The 24901-nt window shown below is 62.8% G+C and overlaps 1 protein-coding gene and 1 long non-coding RNA gene across 2 annotated transcripts in view; one reads left to right on the top strand and one right to left on the bottom strand.

Annotated features, from left to right (window-relative positions):
- BCOR (BCL6 corepressor) overlaps positions 1–16902 on the bottom strand; it is a 74025-nt gene extending 57123 nt beyond the window's left edge. The window contains exon 1 of the mRNA XM_066980144.1: positions 16664–16902. The gene's annotated coding sequence lies outside the window, so the exon portion shown is untranslated. The remainder of the gene's footprint in view (positions 1–16663) is intronic.
- Positions 2800–22808, top strand: LOC136786650 (uncharacterized). Its single transcript, XR_010825871.1, has 2 exons — positions 2800–3852; positions 22330–22808. It is a non-coding gene; the product is annotated as an uncharacterized lncRNA (long non-coding RNA).
- The last annotated feature ends 2093 nt before the right edge of the window (positions 22809–24901 follow it).

Here is a 24901-nt window from a genome sequence, read left to right as displayed (position 1 = left end):
GGTGGGGAGAGAAAGCGAGGAGACGGTGCCGTGCCTCAGCCCTGAATACCAATTCCGCGGCCGGGTTCGCAAACACTGGGGTTATTCACTCCGCCCCAGAGGTGACAGCGGGCTCCGGGCCGCCGGGGGCCTCCGCCGCGCCGCGGAGCGGGACCGGCTCCCGGCTGGGAGCCCGCAGCGGCGGGTGGCTCGCCGGGCTGCCTGCACGCGAAACGAGAGCCCGCAACATCAAAGCGGCAGCGGAGCGGGGGCAGGGAGGGGCTCTCGGGGTGTACACGTGCGTACTTTTCCAGAGAAAAGCCCCTAATTTTTCAAGTCGGATCCTTCTCTCTCTCTCTCTCTCTCTTTTTTTTTTTTTTTTTTCGCTCGCATGGCAGACACGCGGAGAGATTCTTTAGTCCTGTACTTAACACTTCACAGTGTTTTTAGCAATTAAGGCGAGAGGGGGGTGGGTACAAAGATAAGCCACTTTTGCGCCCTGCAAGTGTGAAAGATAAGATAACAGTAAGCTGGGGCAAAACGTCTGCTTGCAGCCTCCCCCCAGCGATTCTGATCGGTCACCTCTTATCGCAGAAAATGTTCATTTCGAAAGCGGCTTCGAAAAAACAAGGGAAAAGAAAAGTATTTTCCGCTTAGAAATGCCATTTAAAGCCTCGTCCTCGCTCCGGCTCCCCGCGTCCTCCCCCCGCCGTGTGCCTGCGCCCGTCGCGGCGCACCTCTCGCATCCCGGCGCGGCTCGGGGAAGCCGAATCGCGCAGGTAAGCGGGGACCGAAACCCTCCGGGCCCGCCTCCCCCTTGACCCCCCCCCAAACCCCCCCGAGGGGGCTCGGCCCCGGCCGCCTCGCTGCTTCTCCCCCCGGCCTGCGCCAGCCGCGCTGCAGGATCCCCTGCCGGCGGCGGAGCTCGGCGCCGCCTCGCCCCTGGCTTCCTCCCCCCGCGCCCCCCCGGCCGCTTCCGACCCCGCGGCCCGGCAGGCACACACCGGGCACGCCGCCCGGCCCCCGCCCTGCCCTCCGCCGCCGCTGCCCGCGGATGCAGGCAGGATGCGGCCGCCGCTCCTCCCCGCCCGCCGGGCAGCGCCCACGCCGGGGCCGGGGCCACACGCCGCCTTGTGTGTCCCCCCCCCCCAACCCGGGGAGCGGAGTTTCCCCCCGGGCGGCCTCGCTCCGTCGCCGTCGGCCGAGATCCCGGGGGAAAAAGGCCGGGCGACGCCGCCCCGAGGGCGAGGCGCCACCGCGCTGCCCTCGGAAGCCGTGCGGGGCGTGTGCGGGGCGCTGCTTGTGCCCACCCCTGGCCCCGACGGAGCCACCGCAGCGGCCCCCGAGCAGCCCCGACGTGCAGCCGGCCGGGGGGGGGCTTCCCCGGGCTCGCCGCAGCAGCCGTCTCCTCCCGCCGCCCTTCTCAGAAACACCTCGGTGCCGCGTTCTCGGAGTGAGTGGGTCAGCAGCTGATGACAAGGGAAAAAAAAAAAAAAGAGAGCGAGCGAAAAGAAGAAGAAGAAAAAAAAAAACACCCTCCCAAAGCCTAGCCTGGCGCGATTACTCATCCCCAGAGTTCCCCTAAGTCAGAGAAACTTGGCCAAGTCCCAAGGCCGAGCCGTTAGCACGGTCTGAGGCTCCCCGGGCACCTTCCGCCGCGGGCACGGGGCCGCGGGGCTCGGCGGGGGGCTTGGGGCCGGGGTCGGGGCCGGGGTCGGGGCCGGGGCCGGGGCCGGGGCCGGCGGGGAGCGCGCGTCCCCCCAGCGCCGGGGGCTCCCGGCGCTCGCTCGCGTTATTGTGGAGCGTTTTTATCTTCACAGTCACATCGGCAGCTAACGAAGCTCGGCGGCTGCAGCCCACACGACTTTGGTTCCCTGCATTTATCCTTCAATAAAAGCCGATTCCTTTATTAGAAACAGGAGACGTGTCTCCTACCGCCCCTATCAAATCCCAACTGGCGAGGCGCAGCCGACACCTCCCCCTCAGCCCCCCCCCCCTTGCCCGAGAGGGGCAGGCGGCACCACCCCACGGCCTACATCCCCCCCCTCTACCCCCCCGGACCCCCCACCGAGCGCATCCCGCTCCCCCCGGGGCCGGGGGCAGCCCGAGCCCCCTCCCCGAGCCCCCCCCGGGCCGGAGCAGCAGAGCCCCGGCGGCCCCTCGCTGCTGTGCGCCCCCCGCGCAACCAGCCCGCTCCGGCACGGCACGGCACGGGCAGCCGCCTCCCCCCCCCTCCCGCTCCGCTCCTTTACCCCCCCGCTCCGCCAAATCAATCGCCCCCACCAGGCGCACCCACACGACTTTCGTTCCCCTGCATTTATCGTTCAATAAAAGTCGTTTCCTTTATTAGAAACAGAGGAGACGCTTCTCCCACCGCCCTCACCTCGTGCCCCCTCCGCGGGCGCAGCCGGCGGCCCCCCCTTCCATGTCCCCCGTCCCCCCCCCTCCGTCCCCCCTGCGCCGAGCGCAGCCCTCCCCGGCCCCCCCGCCCCCCCTCGCTCCCGCCGCCCCCTAAAAATAATAACAATAACAGTAATAATAATAACAATAATAACAGCCGCCGGCCCCGGCAGCCGCGGCAGCCAGCCCCCCCATCCCCCTCCTGCGAGCCCAGCCGCCCCCTCCCCTTCCCTCTCAAATCCCCCAGCGCTCGGCGCAGCCAGCCCCCCCCGCCCCCCCCCCGCCTTTCCCCAGGCGCAGCCAACGACCCAGCAAATCCCCTCGCCCGGCTCGGCACGGCCCCCGCCCGCCCCACGGCCCCCCCCCCCATGTCCCCCCGTCCCTCCCGCCCCCCCCCCCCCGGGCACCGAGCGGGGCTGCGCGGCGGCCGCGTGTGATGCTGCGAGCGGAGCTGCCGGGCGGGGAAGGCTTCCCCGGGGTGCCGCCGGCAGAGACGGCGCTGGGAGGATGCCGGCCAGCCGTGCCGAGCCGTGCCGAGCCGTGCCGAGCCGTGCCGAGCCGTGCCGTGCCGTGCCGAGCCGTGCCGCGCCGCGCCCCTCCTCCGCGCTCCGTGGAGAGCGCACCGCGGAGCTCTCTCCCCGAGCCGAGGAGGGGCCGGGACGGAGCGCGCTGTGTATCGCATTAAATGAATCGCCTGGCTCCGGAGGAGGAGGCAGGTGATTCTGCCCGACACAATGAGGGGTTTTGAGCGCTGCGGAATAAAGCGCCCTTCATCGGCCCCGGGGGCGCCGGGGCCCGGCTCCGCCGCGGTACCGCCTGGCCCCCGGGGGAGCCCGGAGCTCCCCGGCGCCCGGAGCTGCGGCGCCCCCCGACCGCGCCCGGAGAAAGGGAGGCGGCCGAGGGGGGGGTGGGGGGCTGGGGGGGGGGCTGCAGCCGGTGCCCCCCCGGGGGCGGCCCCCTGGGAGGCAGGGGAGCGGGCGGGGAGCGGGCGGCCCGTCGGGCACGGCACGGCGCGGCACGGAGCGCGGGGCCCCCGGGCGGAGCTGCCCGGGTTGGGGCCGTGGCAGGCGTTGTTTTCCTCGGAGAGCAGAGGAGGAGGAGGAGGAGGAGGAGGAAATCTCCGGGTTTTTAATGAGGGGGTGCAGCGGGGCTGAGCGCTGGGATTACACGGCGCGGAGCCGGAGCTGCGGGCTGTGTGTGTGCGCGCAGGGCTGGCCGTCCCCGCCTGTCTGCCTGCTAATCGCACGTTTTCCGCTGTTAAAAAGAAACCGAGACGCTGTGGCCGAGCCCAGCGCTGTCTCTGTGACTGTGACATGAAAAGATGGCGCTCTCTCCCCTCCCCCAGCCTCCCTCTCGGCTTACACTTCCTCCCCAACAGCTTTTGCCTTCCAGTTTTTTAAAGCCCTCTTTTCTCCTTTCCTTCCCCCCCCCCCACCTCCTCCGGCCGGATACCGCGAGCTTCCCAGCCGATCGGTGGGTCTCTTGTTATTGCGACGATTATTTTTTAATTTTTTAATTATTTTTATTATTAGTAGTATTATTTTTTAATCTCTAACCTCGCTCTTTTCGCCTCTCCTTTTTCTCGGAAACCTCGCTCTCCCTCTCTTTATGCCTCGCTCTCTTGTGAACTTCTGCTGCTAATGGGAGGCAGTTTGCAAGAGGCGGGGGGGGGGGGGGGGGGTGGAGGAGAGGAGGAAAAGAAGAGGGGGGGGCACTCACCCAGCCGCTTCTCCCCCACCCCTCCTATTTCCTCCCTCTCCCCCGAGGCAGCCGGGGCAGGAAGGCGAGCCGGATCGAGGGCTGTGCGTGCCGGGGGGGCAGGAAGGAGGCTCCGGGAGGTGCCGGCGACCCGGTCGCGCTGCGGCAGCCCCCGGGGGGGGGCGGCTCTGCGGGAGGCATTCCCGGCTCTGGACTTTACCTGGCCTCATATTTTACGGAGCTGCGCGCCCCCGAGGTGGTCCCGGGTCCCTGGTCCCGCTGCGAGGCAGGGGAGGGCTTCGCAGCAGCCTCCAGACCCTCTCCCCGCGTTTCATCGCCAGCCTGCTCCAAGTGTTAAGTTTTTTTTTTCCCTCCCCCCCCCTTTTTTTTTTTTTTAAGCCTGCAAATTAAATTCAGCGCCGCTCTCTCCTATTTTAGTGCCTGTTACGTTAATCGCACTTAGCGCCGGGGCGCTGCTCTCCGGGGATGCACGAAGGCCTCGGAGGCGAGCCGCAGGCTCCCCCTCGGACCTTCCCCAGCCGGCAGCGAGTTGCGAGCGGCTGCCGAGCAGTTCGCAGGGCGGTGTGTGCTTCCTGGGCGGGCTGCTGCCGCCTGCCCGAGCTCATTCCCGGCCGCTGACTCCCCGCCGGGAGGTCAGGCTGGCAGCGGCGGCTCCGTGCGCGCCCGCCGATCTATTTGCGTAGCGATTTGCATTGCGGGAGGACAGGTATTTTTTCCTCCCCGCGGACGGTGGAAATGCAAAAATTAGCGCTGCTGTTTCTAGGCAGAGACGCCACGGTTACGGGAGCTCGCCGAACCTGTCTGCCGCGCTTGCTGGAGAGGAGCCGGCAAGCCGGACACCTTTATCGATGAGTTGTGGAGCCGTTCTCCTGGGCGCCCGCTGCTTTTTATCACCATCTAACCCCTTCTTGCAGCCCCTGCCCTGCCCAGGGCCACCCGTGCGGCCGGCTGTGCCCCCGGGATTGCCCTGCCTCGCCGCCAAGGAGCGGGCACGTGTGGCCTCCTCCAGTGCCTCCTTTCTCCGGCGCGTACTTCATCTATTCGTTATCAGGGGACGGTGTGTGGAGTGACTGAGCCTAATAAGTTGTCCACTTGTTCATTTCAGGAGCATTGATTTCTGGTTCCAAGGCACTCTGTTCTAGCACTGGCTACAGCTGCGGGGCATTTCGCAGCTGGTCTTTCGCCTAGACAAATATCAGCGAGAATGCGAGCGTTATTAGCCACATAAATAAATCATTAACGCGCACGCAAATGTTATTTCAACCTAACTTCCAAGGAGAGGCCAGCCCGGCGGGGCAGGACGGAGCTGTGCATCGTGCAGGGACCCACCGGGGACCCCACGCAGCCCGGCCGGGGGTCGCGGGCAGGGGTCGGCACCCCCTGTGTGGGGCCAAGCAGCGAGGCCGATCTCTGCCCGCTCTCCCACTCCGGATTGAACATTAACAGGGCCGGCGGGCCACAGGCCTCACCGCCCAGACCTTTGTCTGCTCTCTGAGGGCCACGGTGGGTGCTTTTCTCCCCGGGTATGACCATGACCACTCATCGCAGCACCGCCAGGCTGGCCGCAGCTGACTTGGCCAAGCGCCGAGCGTGCGGGCACAGCCTTCCGGAGCCGGTAGCGCCAGCAGGAGCTAGCACCCTGCGGTTCTTAAACACGGAGAAAACAGCAGGAATGACATTTGCTGGGGCTGGTGCGCCTCCCACCAGGGGCTGGTGGCTCCCGGGTGCCCGGGGCAGCGGCGGTGGGAGCGGGGACTGGGGAGCAGGGAGCAGGGAGTGGGGAGAGGCAGCCGCCGCCGCCTGGGCCGCGCTCGCCCTGCCCCGCGGAATCCCGCGGGTGCCAGTAAAGCCCTGCCTGGGAGCCCTGCCAAGGCGGCCTGGCTTTGATATTCCGCACCACGGCCGCTCCTCCGCTCGCTCCTAATCACGCAAAGGCGAGCTCGCTCCGGCGCTCTCCGCAATAAACACCGAGCGCATTTCTCCGGGCTCCCAAAGTAAATATTGTGTCGGGGAAGCGGGGCTGAGCTGGAAAGCAGAAAATCTCCCACTTTTTAGCACTTAGCAACCGCGGGGAGCGTTGTGCGCGCCCTCCCCGAGCCGGGCTCGGTGTGATTTACTTTCTGGTTGCGATGCAGATATTCGCCTGTCAGTTCAAGGGCAGGACAGAAACTGTGCAAGCGGAGTCTTGCGAACGGAAATCTCCCATTTACGAGGTTCTCCTCCAGCACCAAAAGCCACCCTCGAGCACCTTTGTTCTGCGTGCAGCTGCTTTTATCCCCCCGCCCCAGCCGCGTCTCCCTGCGACCCCTCTTCCCCCCCTCCCCGTCTCCCTTCCCAGCTGGATTCCCGGCCTCTTCCCCACTGACCCCGGGGGGAGGCGGCGGGGGCCGGGGGGAGGGGACGGGGAGAGGTCGATTATGAGTGACAAGGCGCATGATAAGAGCCGAAGCGACAGCAAAGCAAACAGGAGCGCTCCCTTTGCAGGGCCCTGCCGCGGCCGCGGGAGCCGTGCCTGCGCCGTGCCAGCCCGGCCGGCCTCCGCACGCCTCCTGCCTCCTCCGGGGCCAGATTAAACACGTGGCGAGCCCGCACGGTGCCGTGCTCCCGTTCGCCTTCCCCGGTGGCTCTGCACAACGCCGTACCGTCCACCGCTAACCTCCCCTCGCCTCCTCGGTTCCCCGCTGGCCATCCCGGGCCAAGCCGTGCGGGACGAGCCCCCGCTCCCCGGGGAGGCTGCGCCGCGCCCGGGGCTGCCCCAGGGCCGGGCTGCACCGGGCTGGCGGCTCCGGTAGGGCAGGGGCTTGGTTGCACCCCTGCTTGGGGCTGGGGCAGCCCCCCCCGGCCCGGCCCTCCCCGCTCCCGAGAGCCGCCGGCGTTTTCAGCTCTAAAATGGCTGAAAACGGTGTCCCCGGGCATCCCCGCCCGGCACGGAGCGGGGCGAGCCCCAGCGCCCCCAGCACGGCGCTTATGGGAACAATGGGGCCGGCGCCGCCCGGTGTCACCGGGGGAAGTGCCCGGGGGCAGCCGGGGGGGCCGGGGGGGGCCGCGGATCTGCGAGGTGCCTCCCCGCCCGGCTGTGCGAGCCTGCCGTGCCCTTTAATCCCTTTATCCCCGCTCGCCTGCGGCGGGGCAAGCCGCGGGGCCGGGAGCCCCCGGCAGCCGCCCCGGGGAGGGGACGCGCCGCAGATGTCGCCGGGTCGGGTCGGGGACCCGCTCCCCACCGGCACCCCCCGGGGGACCCCCGGGGGTCCCCCCCCTGCCGTGCCCCGGGCGAGGCAAGGGGCAGCCCCCGGTGCGGTGCCCGGGTCCGCCAGCCAAACGCTCGCCCGGCCGCGCTCCGAAATCCGGCAATTATGCAAATGTCCGGGATGCTGTCCCCTTTGATCTGAACTTCCTCAGGATGAGCCCTCCTCGCTCCGGAGCACGAAAATGCCTCTCGGACACGGAAAGTGAACTGCCGAGCTCCTTTCATCCCCTTTTGTTGCCCGCTCCGGGCTTCGCCTCCGGAGCCCGGCGTTCCCCAAACGCCTCGAAACGGGAAGCGAGGGGCTCCCGGGCACGGCGGGGGGTGACCCCAGGGACCCCTGCCCCAGGGGCCCCGACCCCAGGGACCCCGGCCCCAGGGACCCCGGCCCCAAGGACCCCGGCCCCCAAAGACCCCGGCCCCGGGGCAGGGATGCTGCGGGATCGGGAGCAGCCGGGGCTGCGGGTTGTCATGGCGCGGCCAGGCGCGTTCCCGAGGCTTGCGCAGCCGGCGGGGTCGTGCCCCGCTCGGGGTTCACCCCCCCGAGCCCCGGCGCTGGGTCCCGCGGAGACCCCAAAATAAACCCCGCGGGCCTCCGAGGAAGAGGAGGGAGGAGATGGGGGGGGAAGGAAGGAAGCCCCCCCCCCCCCCCCCCCCGACGACAAGAGCTCAGTCCCCGAGGGACTTTAAACTCCATCTTTTGTTGCGCTCGTTACCACCTCTCGTTTCGTTTCTGGCAGCCGCGATTAACGAGGCACTGAGCGTACCACAGGGGCAGTACGTCCACGCAGCCGGGGATGGGGTTTTCGAGACTCCCGAGGGCCACGGCTGTTTATTTTTGTTTGTTTTGTTGCCGTTTGAGGCTGGTTGCTTTTTGTTGTTTGTTTGTTCCGTGGCGTTTCCACACCCCCCCCCCCCCCCCCTAAGAGATATTGAGAAAGTTCGTGCTGTCTTGGAAACTGCTCCCCCGGCGTGAGGAGAATATTCTGACCATTTGCTGGAGGCCATTTTATGAAGCCTCAAGGAGGTTAATTTCAGGAATACGAGGTGTCTCCTTAGCACCTTTTCCCTTCCCCTGCCATTCATTCCAACAAGCTACGAGCTCTGTAGGCCAAACGCTCGTCTGGATGGACAATGGAGTCCCGTCTACACGAGGGGTCTAAACGGCTGTACTCATTCCCAGCTCTGCATACGCAGGAAGAGAAAGCCTGCAACATACCTATGACTAGAAGGGATGCATTTAAAGGAGGGTACAGAATAAAGGGAATATCCGTATCCTACGTAGGCTGCCTATTCTATTTTGCTGGAATTAAGATTGCGTCTGGCCAACCGTTGGTACAGACAACGTTACTGAAACTGTGCCACTGCAAAACAAAGCTGAGCAAATGGAAGAAGAATTAGTCAAACTGCTTAAAAAATGTTGTCATGTTTGTTAACAAGCTGCTTAACTCTGGTGCCTAACAAACACTTGGAAGAGAAGTTTTTTTAATGAAAAAAAAAAAAACGGCAATACCCGTGCTTGCTTACAATTAAATGATGACAGCTTATAATGCATTTCTTCAAGACCTCCAGTAATATCAGGGCTCAGGAGACTTGAAATACCTAATTCATAGATTTTTAAACCAAGAAAGGACTGTTATGATCAGCTGCTCTGACCTGCTACATATCATGGACCAGTGAATTTCAGCCAGACATTCTTGTATCAGACTCATAAATTCTGGCTGAGCTTTTAGCCTGGCATCCAATCTTCCTCTGAAGACTTTTAAGTAACAGAAGCCCCACCGCCTGCCTCAGTCCTTCCAGTGGTTGTGTCCCCTCACTGTTTTTAGAAAAATGCCCCTGATTCTGCTCAGAATTCATAGTGCTTCATTTTCCAAAATAGGATCTCATTATGCCTTTGTCTGCCACATTAAAGAGATCTCTACTATCAGAAATCTCCCCATAGAGACACTTAGGGCACTTAAAGACTGTGATCAAACCAAGTCATAGCCTCCTCTTGGATAAATTAATAGATGGGATTTCTTTCGTCTTATGCAATAAGACGTGATTCCCAGGCCTTGAATCACTTCTGTAGCTCTTTTCTGATCCCACATTAATTCGCCAATGTGCTTTTGACATGCAAACACCACAACAGAACTGGATGCAGTATTCCCGTAAAGGTCTCACTCAAATCATAAGCGTTAATAGCATCATTAAGTTTACTTGTTTAAAATCCTGTGCAGATTACCTTTATAGATGGCCTTAGCAATACCAACTTTATTAAAAGCCCATTTAAAAAGTCGCCTGTCTTCATGCAGACTAGTGTTGTTCATCAAATTCACAACGCTGAGCATCGCTTGACCAAACTGCAGAGCTGGCTTAGTTTTTCTAGCTCGGGCTTTTTCGGTGCTTCATCAGCCCTAGCCTTCAGCAGAGCCTCATATTTTTTCTTTTGTCTGCAAGAAGCAACTGCTGCATATTCTTACAACGGCACCAACCCTGGCTATGCACTGTCAGAGAGGTGCGTGCACAGAGCTCTGCTGCACAATTCCCTCTTGTGCCTCTCGCCCTCCTGCAGTGCCAAAGCCCCACGTTAAGCTCCCACGAGGCTGGGGGTAGTTCAGTCCTTTCAAAGGCCGTGGTGGGTCTCAGTTTGGAGTTGCTCCTCCCCAAGTAGTTAGTTCACAGACAGTCTCCATTAGAGCTTCTTCAACCACAGCAGTCTGCTTTCACACCCGAGCCTATTCCCTTGCACGTGAGTGTCTACTCTGAGGGATGAACAGTGAGTAGGGTACAGCTCTCCTGCTAGATACCAGTGTGAGCATGTCCACTGATAAAGGACTAGGAGCTGTCCTTCCTCTGCCCATCCTGATAATGCCCATCCGTTTTCCAATCTTTCTCAGCTCCTGAGATAGCCTAGCTGTGCAAATGCAGCCTGGAATGGCAGGATTGTGGAGGGACCAAGGTCCGTGTGTTACAGAAGCATTAGCTGCACTGCCTCAGTGCCTTCCTGATCTCTGATCTTCCCCAGCTATGCCTGGGGCTTCACACAAAACTCTGCATGCAAACTCCTCTGCCATCTCACCGGGTGCTGCAAGCCCAGACTGTGTTCTGTACAAGAGGTGACCTGAGCTGTGGCCAAGCTGTGTTATTTGTGTGAGAGGGGCTCCCAAAAGCCTCAGCCAGAGCTAGGACTTCATTGTCCCAGGACTCATATAAGGAGGGTAAAACAGTCTGTGCGCCAAGGATCTCTTCCCATATCATTTGTACCATCAAAAGCAGAAAATCATTTAGGACAAACACGATCTTGAAAATGGCTGGGCCTCAGCTTCATACATGATCCCTGTGCTTCCTTGTACAGGACTCATACCTGAGCAACACTCTTTTACTTATTTTTCTACCAAGTGATGGTCTTTTTCTGAAGAGATTCCATAAGCCCAGCCAGAGATTGACACCCGTCATGATGTTGTGGTCACACACCAGACCAAAAATGCTTCTCCCACTGCTGGCAGACCTGTTGGTCCACGATGTCTTCCAGCTTGGTCAGTTCCCCAGGCTGTCCCCACTGCCATCTCTGCCCTAATGGAGGTGGCAGCACATGCTGGAGCCCAGGTGAGCAGAGTGGGTCCACCTTCAAGTAGGAAGGCAGCCATGACCTGCTTAGGAAAGGTGTTTCCATACGGGAGTCGTTCTCCCTGCGCACAGAGCCGATTAAGGGACTCTTACCCCATTTATTCCGCTACTGCCTCCAGGGACATGGTGCTGATGCAGCGTAAAGCCCGCGCAGCTATGATTTTGCCCTGGGGTGAGCTATGGTGAAGTCCCTGTTACATCAGAGGGCCATGAAGCTGCTACTGCAACACCCAGAGAGGCCCAGTTTGCATAAACCACCACTGAGACGAGGGCAGCACAGGCTAAATTGAGCTGCTTTTGTGCGTGTGCCCTGACTCATGTTCTGTGCCATGCCGTTGCACCACACCTGCCCCTTTAAGCTTAAATTATCCACTATAAAATTATTTTTCCCATGACACACGGCACAGCCTCCACGTCCTACTAGTAGCAGCCCTCCCTTCGTTTATACTTCCCACGTGCCCTCGTTTTACTATGAGTCAGCCGCGCTGGCCCTCTCTTCCTATGACTTACACTTTCCTACCTCAGAGGACACGCGTGTCAGAAGATATATACGATGGCCCCGTTTATGGACATCTTCTCATGTCTAGATAGCCACCCGGTTCAGATCAAATCCCAGTTAGCCCCAAATGTGCAAAAGGGAATGCGGAGAAGTCACCTTTGCTGCAACAAAGCGCCCTTGGGTTGTACGTAATTCCAGTGAGCAGCGCGTTATCCTCACTCGGTGTACCAAAATGCGATTTATAATTTTAAAAAGCAATACTCAGCCACAGCACCAGACCCGCAGCTTTGAGGCAGCGTGTAGGGCACAGCAGGATTGCTTCTCTTCCCCCTAATTTACCTGCAAAGAGGGCGCACAGCCCAGCTGCTCGCTACGACCTGCTCTTTCTTCCAGGCTGCCGCAGCCGGCCAGGTTTTGGGTCTAAGTGCCTGTTTTGGGGTCTGCTCTCCTCTAACTCCCCGAGGATTTTGTCATTAGCTTTCACGGAGAGCAGTACGGGGCTGGATGTGGAAAACCAATATTGACATTTCCTTGTTTAAATATCATACATCAGAGGGGGGTCACGGGAGCCAAGGCCACGAGAAAGGGTTCCCCCACAAGCTATTATTTCCTTTTAAAAAGCACCAGGGACCCAGCAGTCTCAACGGGGCCTCACACCCGCACGTCTGCTCCTCTCCGCAAGCTGGCTGGCTGATGCCGGTGCCACTTAGCAAATACAGATGTTCAGGTCCTTTTCTTTCACCGCGGGTCTCACTCATTGCCGCGCGGAGGCCTGGTACTAAATGACTGCCTCATTTAAGCCCTCTTTTCAAGGCTACGTGAGGTACACATCCCATAGCACGCTCACCTCGGTCTTTGCTTGCAAAAATACACGGCACTTCCCTATCCGATTCGAAGCAGACGGCATCCAAACTTATTTTTAAAATTAATTGAACCAACAGATCAACAGCGTCTGCAGAGCCCGCGTGGCCCTCGCCTGGGAAATTAGAACCGCGGGAGAGTAATTTCGCAGTTAAATCAATAGCGGTCTCGTTCCGCACGAGGCTGCCTTCCCTTCCCTCCCTGCAAAGCCGGCGGTCCTACGTGGGTCGAGAAGAAGACAGCCCGTCAGGCGTCCTGCACCTGCACCCGCCCTGCCTGACAGGGTCTGGGGGCTGTGGGGTGTACCCCCTGTCAGCAGCGCTCGGGCACGTGGCAGGGAGCAGCTCGATGCCTGCATATCCCAGTTCCCTCGTCCTTTATCTCATCCGCACAGCACCTAGCGTGCCCTGCCTTCTCCCTCTGCTCCCCCCCAGCTCCCGTGTGCGAGCGCCTTGCTCGGAGAGCGGGAGGCTCTCAAGGTGTGACGCTGAGCCAGAAAAAAGGGTTTTTGGGGACCTCTTGGAAAAAAAGAATCAGAGGAAGCAACGGAAGACATGCTCTTTCCCCGCGAGGGAATGGCTGCAGGATTTCTCTTTTTTATCTAAACCCCTGAAAGGATTTGCCACTAAAAGAAAGATAATCCACATTATGTAGGAACAAAATTACATTCACATGAACACCCACACACAAACACACACTGTTCTCCTCTGATGGCAGGACACGGGCTCCGGGAGCAGTGGCTTCAAGGAGCCGCAGCAAACAAGCCCTCGGATGGAGATAGGACCTCACCTGCCTCCGTGTACCACCAGAGCATCTCTCCTTGTCATCCCCAATTGTAGTTTTTGCAGTTTTGCTTCCCTTACTTGGGCAGGCAGGAACAAGCTGCCCTCTGTGCACACATGGCACACACAGCACAGTAAAACTGCTCTCAGGTAACTCAGTACTTGAGAACCCGGAGCGATAAAATACCACGAAATTTGCCCCATGCCCCCAAGGTAGCATGCATTGGTTCCCCCACTTCTGTCTGCATATCCTGAGCCTTACCCTAGCCCAAAATTTCTCCCCTCTGCCGCAGCTTGGCTACCTTGCAGGGTCCCCGCTGGCTGCTCGGAGCCATCAGGGTTCGCCCCTTCCGCTTTAGCAGCGCTCTCGGCTGTTTTGTTTCTGAGGCTTAGCAATCACCCCGTAAGAGCACTTCCAAGGAGATTTTAAAATGCCTTCGGGGCATCAAGGGACAGCAGCAGGAGGACTATCTGAACCACTTTGGTCTTAGACGTTTGGACTTAGATCCATCCAGGCATTAATTCAGTGAAAGCCAGACAGGATCAGGCTGAAACTGGCATTATGCACTGCTGGAAGCAAATCCAATTCACATAGTTTTAAGCACATGCAAACCATTTTCTATGGGGACCTGGAGTGCTTTACAAGAGTGCTCAAGGGACCAGGTGACTTTTAGCGTGCTGAATTTCAGCAGTGTAACCAAGGCTTAGTGCTGTGTCCATAGCCCTCCCCGAGGTAGGGATGACTGCAAAGGCCAAGCCACGAAGTTGGAACTGGTTTTATTTTATTTCCTTTTGCACTGCCACTGTCCTTTTTCTGCCTCTCGTTACGTATACTGCTTCAAGGGAAAAGCGCAGTATCATATCATCGTGACACAAGCCCGTGTTTTTTCTCTCTCCGAAGACGTTGCAGGTACCTGGCGAGAGAACAGCTCTGTGCAGAACCGACAGGGAGGCGCGGACACCCCGGGGCCATCCTTTGGCTACCGCTCTTCACCTTGCTCCAAGGTTTCTCTCCTAGCTCCAGCCAGGGAATGGGGAGGCCCAGGGCTAGAAAGAGCTGTGGTGTCTAACACGTGCGTGGCACCTCGCCTGTCACAGGTGCACACCACCCCTGTGGGACACGGCAGCTCTACACAAACCCCATCAGGCCCCTGGTAAATGTGTTCCCACAAGGCTTGCCACAAATATTGCCCCAAACAGGGAAGAACCTAACCTCAAGCCAACCTGAAACAGTTGCAGAGACACACACGTATTGACAAGCATGACCCTGACACCTTCACGCACAGACCCTTTTCTGAATGCCGCGTGCGTACTCTTTTGCCCTCCTGCCCCCGGCAGCCCAAGGCTCAGCCCCATGCCATCAGCACCCCCGGTCCCCGCTCTCCAGCCGGGGCCTGTCCCCGTCTCCCACTCCCTGCGCAGCTCTGACACCAGCCGCGTCTGCGGCACCGGAGCAACCGCTCGAGGTGCAGCAAGGGCACATGAGTCACTTTCCTCCTCGCCGGCACTGTCTGCTCTGCTCTGCTCTGCTCTGCTCTGCTCTGCTCTGCTCTGCCTGGGGATGACACAGTGCTCGCACTCGCTGCTCCGAAGCGGCACTCCGAGACACGGGGCAGGTTGCGGATTCCTGCCTCCCTCTGGCTTTTGAGCTTCAGGAGCAGTGCTTTGTGCTCGGCGGGCCTCGCCGTCCGCTCAGCTGCACGGGCTGCCAGCTCGGTGCTCCCCCCTGGCTCCCCCCAGCCCCCTGATGCATTAAACCCTCTCGGGGGCTGGAGGAGCTGAGGCAGCAGCTCTGGGGCTGGCGATCGCCCCCGGGGGCTGGTAACAAGTGTGAAAGCAGCCAGCCTGCGAGGTGACACTGGCACGAGGTGACACTGGCACGAGGTGACACTGGCACGGCGCTCTCAGCCCCCGGGGCCACCCGGCGCGGCCCCCCCGCTGCTGCCACCCCGACCCCGGCCCCAGTGGTGGGGACATCCCGCGACGTCCCGCCTGGCTGAGGGCAGGGGGGCTACGGGAAGGAGGGGGGAGAGCGCTTGGGGCTGCATCAGAGCTATTTCTTTTGCTCGTCCCTTGGCCGTAAGTTCCCTCGTCCCTCTTTGTTTTATAGCTGCTCAAGTTTACTTGCAGAATTAAGACAGATTTGGGGGGGGAGGGGGAGGAAGGGGGTAGGAAGCCTTTGTTCTCCGGAGTGCGCTTGTCTTACTTTTGCATCATGTGGCCTGAGCAGCCCCCCCACCCCGCCCCGACCGTATTTACTCTATCTCGAGTGAGTCCTTTGAAGGAGAGGGCAGAGCCGTCGTTAACCCCCTGCGCGCCTCGCCGGGCCCTCAGCCTCCAGAGCCGGCCCTCGGTGGCGGGGGGGACGAGGGCCGGGCCCCCCGGGGTCGCCTCGGTGGCCGGGGTCGCCCCCCTCTTCCCTGCCCTCCCGTCCCACGCAGCCACGCGTGGACGCGGCCGGCCCACGGCAGCCGTGAGCGCGGGGATCCCCGCGGCGGGACGAGGCCGGGCTGCTGCCGGAGATGCCTCCAAACTCGAAACAGCTGCCGGGCTGCGCTTTGGCCTGCCTGCTAAAATCCGCCGATCTCCTTTTAATCTGTTTCATATTCGCAAATTAAGCACTTAGCCTAGGTAATAAATCACGAGGCAGTTTACGAGGCGAGCAGGAGACAAACAAGTGGAAAGGGAAAACAACCGCCTCGAAGTGCACGCAAAGATGCGACTGCGGAGGCGCGCTCGGAAGCCTTGCCCGAGGCCCCCCCGGGAGCCGGCAGCGCCCCGGAGGCAACCCGGGCTCCCTCCTTTGTCCGTCTGTCCGTCCGGTACCTGGCAGAGCTCGCAAATAACGAGGCAGGCCGACCGTAGCAGCCGTGCCTCGCACACCCACGCCGGCCGGCGGGGAGGCGGGAGGGATGCTGGAGCACAGAAGTGCGGGGGTGCCTCCCGCAGGGGCTGCTCCCCGGGGGAAGGCAGCCGGGGCCGGGCAGAGGAGCCCCGGGGCTCCGGGGAACACGCGTGGGGCCGCTCCGCCCCGCTGCTGCCGGCCGCGGGGGGCACGGGGCGAGGAGCGCCCCGGCCCCTCTGGCGGAGGGGAGCACCCCCGGGCTGCCGAGGGAGCACGGGCCCGACCCCTGCGGCCGGGGAAGGGGCCGGCGCGGGGGGAGAGCCCCCCTAAAAGCCGTCCGGGAGCTGCCGGAGGGGCCGGAGCGGTGCCACCCGCGGCGACAGCCCGGGACTCCCCGGCACTTCCCCGGGGGCTCCTGGCCGGGGGGGGGGGGGGGAGCACGCGAAGGCTCCAGACAAAAGAGCCGGCGCTAAGACCCCTCCTGGCAAAGCCGCAGCCTGCCCCAAGTGCTCCGGCACGGACTTTTCTCCCCCCGCGGGGCTCCGCGCCGAGCCGTGCCGAGCCGGCTGCTGGGGGGGGGGGGGGGGGTTGCGCAGGGGATGGGGGCAGAGGGGCCAAGGGTGGGGGATCTGGGGGCGCGGGGGGGGGTCGGCAGCAGCCCCGGGGAGAGGCGAGGGTGAGGGTGAATTAAGGGAAGTCCCGCGGAAGGGAGCGACACCGACCTGCGACCGTGTCCGCCCGGTGCGAGGTGACGAGCCGCCGGTGCGAAGGGGCGCTGTCAGAGCCTACCTCATCCCTCGCCGGAGCCGAGGCTCCGCTCCCCGCATCGCCCGCCAGCAACAATGGCAGCGATCAGCGGCTTTTTCACGCGCCTCGCTGCATGGAGGTGCCCCGCGCCCCGCTCAGCCGCCTCGCCGCCGCGTCCCTCTCGGCCCACAGCCCTCTCGCTTCGCCGCCGCTCCGCCGACGGCTCCGGCCAGCTCTCCCCCCCCCACCACCCCCCCCCCGCCCGCCCTTCCCCAGTTTTCCATTTTCAGGGACTTTGGCTCGCCGCCAGAAAATGTCAGGAGGGGATGAAACTTGACACAGGGAGCTCAACCCGGAGCGGTTTCCTCCTCCTCCCCCCCCCCCCCCCCAATCCCCCCCTATCCCCCCCCCCCCGCCATCCCCCGCCCCCGTCCCCAGCCCCCGAGTTAACTTTGAGACACTTTGGCCGTATTTCAGCTTGAAAAGAAAAGAAGGGGAAATTGCGGGTCACTGGTGCGTGGTCGGACCGGGCGCTTTTTAATTTTTCACTATTATTATTATTTTTGATTTAAAAATGTAGACGCCGAGGCCTGAGGGCGCGTCTGCAGCCCGTGCGCTGCAGTGAGCCCCGGCTCCGCACCTCGCCACCAGGCTGTGCCAGCCGGCAGGATGAGGCCCCGGGCTCGGGAAGGTGGCCAAGCGACACGTCGGAGGGGGGGGGGGTCGGGGTAAACCCGCTCCCTCCCCCGGCTCTCTTCTCTCCGACGGCCCCAGTCTGGTCCCGGGGGTCCGGGGCGGCTCCGGGGACCGGGCACCGGGGGGGGGCTGCGCGGCCCGGTGATAACGGGGTGATGGAGAAGGGGATGGGGACGGAGCCGGGGGGGAAGCTGCGAGGAGGAGCGCAGGCAGCGGAGCCCGTGCTAACTCCGGGGAGGATGCCTCAGCACTTTCTCTATTATGCATTTCCAGCACAAGGAAAGCTAATTCCTCCGCTGAGGGCCTCAATCAGGCATTTATTTGACACTCATGATGCATGAACGGCTAAACACTAGTCTAAGCGGAGGATCAGCCGCTAGTTTATAGCTCGCGAGTTTTTTGATGCAGGTGAATTATGTTGATCTCTGAATGCCTCGTATTCCTGGGGGGAGGAGAGAGGGCGGGGAGGGGGGGGATTGGGAAGAGAGAAAACGCGAACGGGGGAAGCGTGGGGGAGCTCAACTTCTCGGAGCTCCTCTCCCGCACGCCGGGAAACTCCCCGGCCGGGAGCTTTGGCCGGCACCCCTCCAGGCCCCCACGGCCCTCCGTTGCCCCCCAGCCCTCCCCTGCTGCCCTCGCCCCCCCCCGAGCTTTGCAGAGCCCCGCACGCATCCCTCCGGGGGCCACCGTGCGTGCCCCGTCCCCGCCGCGGCGGGGAAGCGCTCCCCGGGGGCCGGCGGCGGAACATGGAGCGGGGAGAGGCACGGAGACAACATGGAGGGGGGAGCAGGGGAGGAGGAGGAGGGGAGAAACCATATGGAGCGGCGGGGAGGGAGAGAAGGAGGGAGGCAACGCGGAGAGAGCCAGCCGGGAGCGCCGGGGGTGGGAGCCCCGGGGCCGGGCGGCAGCGGCCGGGGGCGCTGGGGAGGGAGGGGGCGGCCCCGGGGGGGTCCCGGGGGGCTGGGGGTGGTCGGGGGGGAGCGGGCAGCCGGGCCCCGCCGCCGCTCTCCCGAGGCGGTTTGTGCTTTCTCCTCATCTCCTCCGCTCTTTTCCGAGCACAGCCCTTAATTCCCCCCCGGGGAGAATTTTTTTTTTAATTATTATTTTTTAATGTATTTTTTCTTCTTCTTCTTCCTCCTGGCCTCTTTCCAGCTGTTGTTCCAGGACCGAAAAAAAAAATAATAATAACAATTAAGTAGGAGTCATGTCTTGTGACTTGCACAATCTCTTCTAACGCCTGAGTTCAATTTTACACAACATTTAATACAAATATTAAAAATCAATATATCAAGGGGGTTGTTAATGAAATGTTACAGTGAGTGTGTGTCACCAGATAGGATTTCGGTGGGAAACGTGTCTGATTTAGCAAAAGCCGAATGCGGTCGTATCCTTAATCCTCCTGCTAAAAACAAAAGATAAAGGTGTTCATTAAATCATATCAAATCGAATTAAACTCTATCGGCGGGTCCTTCCAGCAGAACAGGAGTCTGAGAAGCAGGGGATGGAAAATGAATCTCAATGCATCTCTTGACAACGGAACAGGAATCGGAACGCATTAAAAATAAATCAGAGCGCTGCTGTAGGTCACAACACGGGGATTAGACTGCACGAGAATAATGGGACGGGAGGCTGAGAGGCAGGGACTACCCTGCAGGTACGTCCTGCCGCTGGGAGGGGGGAGCCGCAATTTTTAAGCCGTGGGTCACGCGAGGACTGTAGGACAGAGGCTTTGCCCTGTTCGGGCAGCTTCTCGGCCGGCCCTTCCCCGGCTGGCTCTCGGGACTGCAGCGTGCCCCAGCTCCTCGGCACGCCGCCAAGCCAGCGCTTTGCTGGCTGCCGCCTTCGCCCGCCTTCCCCCCCTGCTCCTTTGCACCTCTCCTTTTTCCTTTTTCCCCCCCCCGGCCTGTCCCCGCTCTCCCTGGCTCGGCGGCGATGCTTTCTCCTCTCCCCCGGCCCCCTGCGCTATTCAGCCGCTCCCCGTGACCCCTCGCAGGGCTTCTCCTTCGGCGACGCCTGCCAAAAAGCTGGCAGCTGCCAGGGCGGCGAGGAGCGAGAGCACGGCCGACAGCCGCCGCCGTCCCGCCCGCACCCGCCGTTGTCTCGGCACCCAGCTGCGAGCCTGGCGCTCCGGGGAGGGGACGGAGGGGCTGCTCTGCTCCCTGCCGAGGTGTGGACGGGAGATAAGGGTGAGGAGAGGAGCGGGGCTCGCCTCTGGGGCCCACGGCATGCTGCCTGCCCTGTGCACTGTTGGACCGAGAAGCTACGGGCTGCGGAGCAGGGCACAGCCAGGGCCTGGAGCCACCCGGAGTGCTGGGAGCCCTGGGCACAGCCGAGCTGGGGTTTGCTCGTGGAGATGGCCGGGTTGCAGCCCTGTCCTCTGTGGGGGTCCAGGCTGCAGCTCGTGGGTCCTTCGGGTGCATGGCTCGTCCCCGTGCCTCCTCCCCGTGTGCCAAGGCCTTAGCCCAGGCCACTCTCCCCTGCTGCTCCCCTGCCCCCAGTGCCCCGGGAGAGGGCTCTGACCGCGGGCTTGGCCCCGCCGTGGGGCCAAGGTTCCCGGCCTCGCCCCCAGCTCTCTCGTCCGGCTTCCCAAGGCTGGCTGAAGCCTGCACTTGGACTTCGCTCTCGGCTCTCATGCTCTGGCCCACAGATCCCAGCCACTTCGTCCTCCTCTCCTGAGGGCACGCCAGGCCAGTCCCTCTCCCCACGGCCTCCCAGCCCAGCTTGGCAGGAGGCAGCCATCCCCACCGAGCCTGGCCATGGCGAGCCCTCCCTGCCGGGCTGCGGTGCTGCGCAGCCCCCTGCCCAGCTCGGGGGCCACCTCTCGCCCACCGTGGGCCCGCAGGCAGTGGAAAGCTCTGCGAAACCCGCAGCCGGCGAGGGGAGCTGGGGGGTGCGATCCGCTGCAGGAGGCAGCGGGAGGCTGATACGCGGCACCCGGGAGAGCTCGGCACCGAGCCCGGAGCGTGCAGCGGGAGCGGGAGCGCGGCGCCCCCACCGTGCGGCGACCGGGGCCGTCCCCGCCGAGCCCTGCCCGGCCCCACCGAGCCCTGCCCGGCCCCGAGGCGGAGCGGGGGCCCGGGGCTCGCAGCGGGGTCCCCCCCCCGCGAACAGCTCCGTGCCGGCGCTCCTCCCCGGGGCCGCCCCGGCAGCGGTTAGGCGTGCAGCAGCGCCGGGGCGCGATAAAAAACGGCGGCCAGCGGCCCTCCGCCCGCTGCCAGCACGGCGGCACGGCGCCCGGAGGCAGCTCCCCCCTCTCCCCCGGGCCCCCCCCGGTCCTCCCCTCGGTTCCCCTCCCGGCCCGGGGCCGCGGGGTCCCTGCGCGCTGCCCCCGGGGACCGCGGCGGCTCCGTGCGCGGCTCCGTGCGCGCCCCGCGGGCTCCTCTCGCCGGGAGCGCAACTCCTGCTCCGACCTGAACTCGCAGCCGCTCTGTTTGTTTATTTCCCGGCCGCGGTGGCCGGCTGCCAAGCACGCGGACCTTTCCTATTAAAAACCCATTTTTCTTGCCCTGCGCGGAGCGGCAGTTTGCTCGCTGCGCTCCGCTGTGCCGTTAAAAGAAAGCGCGGCCGGGTCCTCCCGGGGGCCGGGGGCGGGGGATGGAGCCGCGCCTGCCCCCCTCCCACCTCCCTCCCGGGGCTGCCGGGGGCTCCCGGGGCGCCTCCCGCCGCCGCCGCCGCGCCCCGGGCCGGGGTGACCGCCCTCGCTCCCGGCCGAGCCATTTCCTGCCCTCCGGAGCCGCGGCCGGCAGCGCGCTCCCCTTCGCCGGCGGCCGAGCGGTGGCCGGGGCACGGATGGCAGCGGGGCTGCGGGCTGCAAACCCCAAAAGGGGGCGGGGGGCAGCGGCCGGTCCCGTTAGCCGTGGGGTCACCGCAGCCCGGGGCTCCCCGGGCCGGGGCTGGTGCGGGTCCGCTGTGAGCCTCCTGCGGCACCCTGGGGTGCCTCTCTCTCCCCTCGTCCCCCGGGAAGAGCTAGGAGCCGTCCGAAGCGAGCCGCTCGTAGGGCAGATACAACAATAAAGTATATTGAAATAAGTCTGCGGTTGGTGAGTTTCCAGCGATACTTAATGGCACTCGCAGTAAACAGTCACTCTCTGTGCTAGCGGGGAAAATCATCCAGACACAAGCACATTCCACCCTCTTTAGGGCTCCCTGGCTGTTATTATAGTTATTGCATTACTCTGGTGTAAGCCTTTTGTAACTAAGCTTCTATAAAGCCCCGCTTACAAGCACCCTGATTAGAATTTTCCTTGCCAGTAACCAAAGGCCACCCGCTTTCCAGTGCTATACAGAGGGAGCCGTCAACAGCCACCCCTCTGAATGTGCGCTTTGTTCCTGGCAACAAGGAAACGAGTGGGCTTCTATTGGGGAGAATGCAACCCTTCTTTTAAATATCACACAGCGAAAGCTGATGGGGCACCGGGCTCTGGGGGGAGAGAGACGCGCTGGGGTCACAGGAGCCCGCTGCCACTCAGCCGACAGCCGGGGGATCAGCGGGCTGATCCCGGCTCAGCGGCGGGAGGAAGGAGAGGAGGCCTGGAGAAAAGCAGGACGCCACGTAACGCATTGCCAGTGGGGCATCACGCCCTGGCCCCCAGCTCCCCAGGGGCACCCGGTGGCGATGGGGAGAGCCCCGCTCCCCAGGTGGCTGCAGCCCAGGAGCGAGCAGGCGGCGAGCAGCGACGCTGCCGGCCTCCTCCGCAGCCAGCCTGCTGCTGCGAGCGGCCCAGAGCCCGTCTGGCCGGGTGCAGGCAATTACTTTGATACGTCCAACGTGTATGTTAGTGACATTACTGAGGAGGTGAGAGCTTGGCGCTCACAGGGCCGAAATGCTGGGCTTTCGCTTTCATGCAGGATGTGTGTAACACAGAGTCTTTTCTCAGCTCGCCTGATTTTTAACTTCCTCTAAACCTCTCTCTCTTTTTTTTTTTTTTCTTCGCTCGGAGAGCAGCAACGAGAGACCGAGAGGAAACACGCTGCTGCTGTGCAAAATGTGGACCATGTGTGGGAACTATTTACTCAGAGTGCAACTGCAGGCACCAGGCGAGGGGCTGGCAGAGCCGGGGGGCGGCGGAGAGAGAGGCTACATCTCTCTCGCCTTTTTTCCTCTCCCCTAAAGCCAAACCACGTCGCTGCGTCTGTAACGGTGCGTTTTACCGACTTTCTCGCTGGGCACATGTTTTTTTTATAAGTCCAAGGCTTTTGCGATTCGCTTTTGTGTTTGCCCACCTCAAGCCTCTGCGGGCAAAGGGTTAAATCTTCGGAGCAGTGGAAGGAAGCAGCTGAGTTTCAACAACAACAAAAAAAAAAAAGGTGGGGGGAGAAGAAAGGAGCGGGAGCAGGGAAGAAGCGAGGCGAGAGGGCTGCACGGTCCCCTGATTGTCCCTTTGGCTGCTGTAGAATAATAAAAATAATTAATAACAATAGTAACCCCCAGCCTTTCTTTTCTATTTGGCTGCATCAGGAAGTGCCTCTGGCCTTGAAGCTCCCCATTACCTCTCTTCCTCCCCCCCCCCCTCCCTCCCCAGTCCTTTCCCTGGGAAGTGAGAAGAAAAAGGTCTGCAGCTGACAAATATTATCCATCCTTTTCATCGATCGGAGCATATACAGATGTGATAGCTTGATGTACCCTGCAAACCGGCTGATCCATCGCTTTCTCCCTCTCTCGCTGGCTCTGGTTCGGCCCCCTCCTCCTCCCCCTTTGTTCTCCCCCCCCACAGCCCCCCCCCACTCCGCCTTTCCCTCTCTTTAAATAGATTTCAAGGCGCTGCCTGTTGGAGAGCAGCTCTCCAGAGAGAGCGAGCTATTGCCTCCCTGCCGATAGCCTCCCCCCTTCTCCGGTTTCCAAACAGAAAACAATCCCCGGGCCGAGGGACCTGCGCTGGGGCTTCGGGAAGGAGTAAACCGGCAGCGAGCGAGCTGCAGGAGCGGCATACGGAGGCAGCACGGTCTCTTCCCTAGCCCTGCGCACAAAAATAAATAAACAAATAAATAAAAAATAGATTAAAAAAGGCCAAGAAAGACGATCGCCCCGTGCGGGCTGCCGTAGCAGGCACCCGCCATCGGTTTTTCCAAAGGTTAGCCGAGGTCCCCGGCTCTCGCAGACGGGAGGCGTTACGAAACCGCCTTTGTATGTGCGGGCGCTTACATAAAGCGGGGGAGACGGCGACGGGGAGCGCGGAGCCTGCCCCGGGTCGGGGCTGCCCCGGGTGGGCGCCGGGCACCGGCCCCCGAGCTCGGTGCGACCCCCGCGGGCGGCCGGGCCGAGGAAGGGGCGCTCCGGGGAGCCGGCCCCCGGCCCCGCCGAGGCGAAAACGGAGCGGGAGGAGGAGGAAAAAAAGTGCCGCTGGGAGAGATGCTGGGCTCTGCCCTCCGCGTGCCGGTGCGAGAAGGAGTTAAAGGCAAGCTGCTTTTTCGATCGAGCTGCTTCCCCGAGCGTCGGAAGGAGCGGCTTGCTAGAAAGCCGTCCATCAGCAACCAGTCCAACCTGCCCGTGATAATATGCGATCAACACCAAATCACCCCCGCCAGGCACGATCCATCATCGCTCCGATGCGATGGGCCCTTGTATGGCTGTGTCTACACGGGGGGCGGGCGGGGAGGGAAGGGGAAGGGAGGGAGCGGAAAGGGGAGAGCGAGAGCGGGCGGGGGGGCCGCGCCAGCCACCGGAATGGGGCTCGCAGCCGCCCCCCCCCCCGGCTCTCGGCGAGCCCCAGCCGGCGGAGCCCGAAGTTGCGCGGCCGGGGCCGAGCGGGGAGCCTGGCAGCCGGCCCCGCCGCCGCCTCCGCCTGCCGTCAGCCTCCCTTCCCCCTCCCCGCTCCTCCGGGGCCAGCTTGACTGGCGTAAAATTAATAATTAATCGGGTGAAATTGATTAAAGGGCTCGGCGCGCGATGGGGGCGCTCCGAGAGCCCTTCCCCTTCCCAGCCGCTCCCGGGGACTCGCCGCCGAGCCGGGGGAGCTCCGGGGCAGAGCCCGGCCCGGGCAGGAAGGAAAAGGGGAGGAGGAGGAGGAGGAGGAAGGCGGCGGCTGCAGCAGCAGCAGCAGCAGCAGCAAACGCCGCCGGTGCCTGCGGGCTGCGACCGAGAGCGGCCGCGCTCGCAGCAGCAGCAGGCGGGGGCTGGCCCCGGGGCTGGCTCGGCTCAGCGCAGCTGGGTGTGCGTGCGTGTGTGTGTGTGTGTACAAAGCCGGGGCCCGGGAGCTGCCCGAGGGCGGTGCTCGGCACCGCAAGGCCAGCCTTCCACCCCCCCTTCCCCCTTTTTTTTTTTTATTTTCTTTTTTTTTTTTTTTTTTCCCCTTGCCGCGCTCGGTCTCCGCCACGGAGGGAGCGGGGAAGCGCAGGGGACGCGGCCGGGCCGGCACACGCCTCAGCCTGCAGCCCCGCGGAGGTGGGAAAGGGTTAAACGTCGGAGGGGGACGGGGGATGGGAGGCGAGGGGAGGGAGGGGGGCTGCCGAGCAGCGCTGAGCGCAGGGAAACCACAGCGCACCTGGGCTCGGCTCGGGAGCCGGAACGAGCCGCCGCC

Source organism: Anser cygnoides, chromosome 1 (genome assembly GCF_040182565.1).
Source record: "Anser cygnoides isolate HZ-2024a breed goose chromosome 1, Taihu_goose_T2T_genome, whole genome shotgun sequence".
NCBI classification, from domain to species: Eukaryota; Metazoa; Chordata; class Aves; order Anseriformes; family Anatidae; genus Anser; species Anser cygnoides.
The sequence above is the reverse complement of the archived record's forward strand: the minus strand, read 5'-3'. Positions and strand labels throughout refer to the sequence as shown.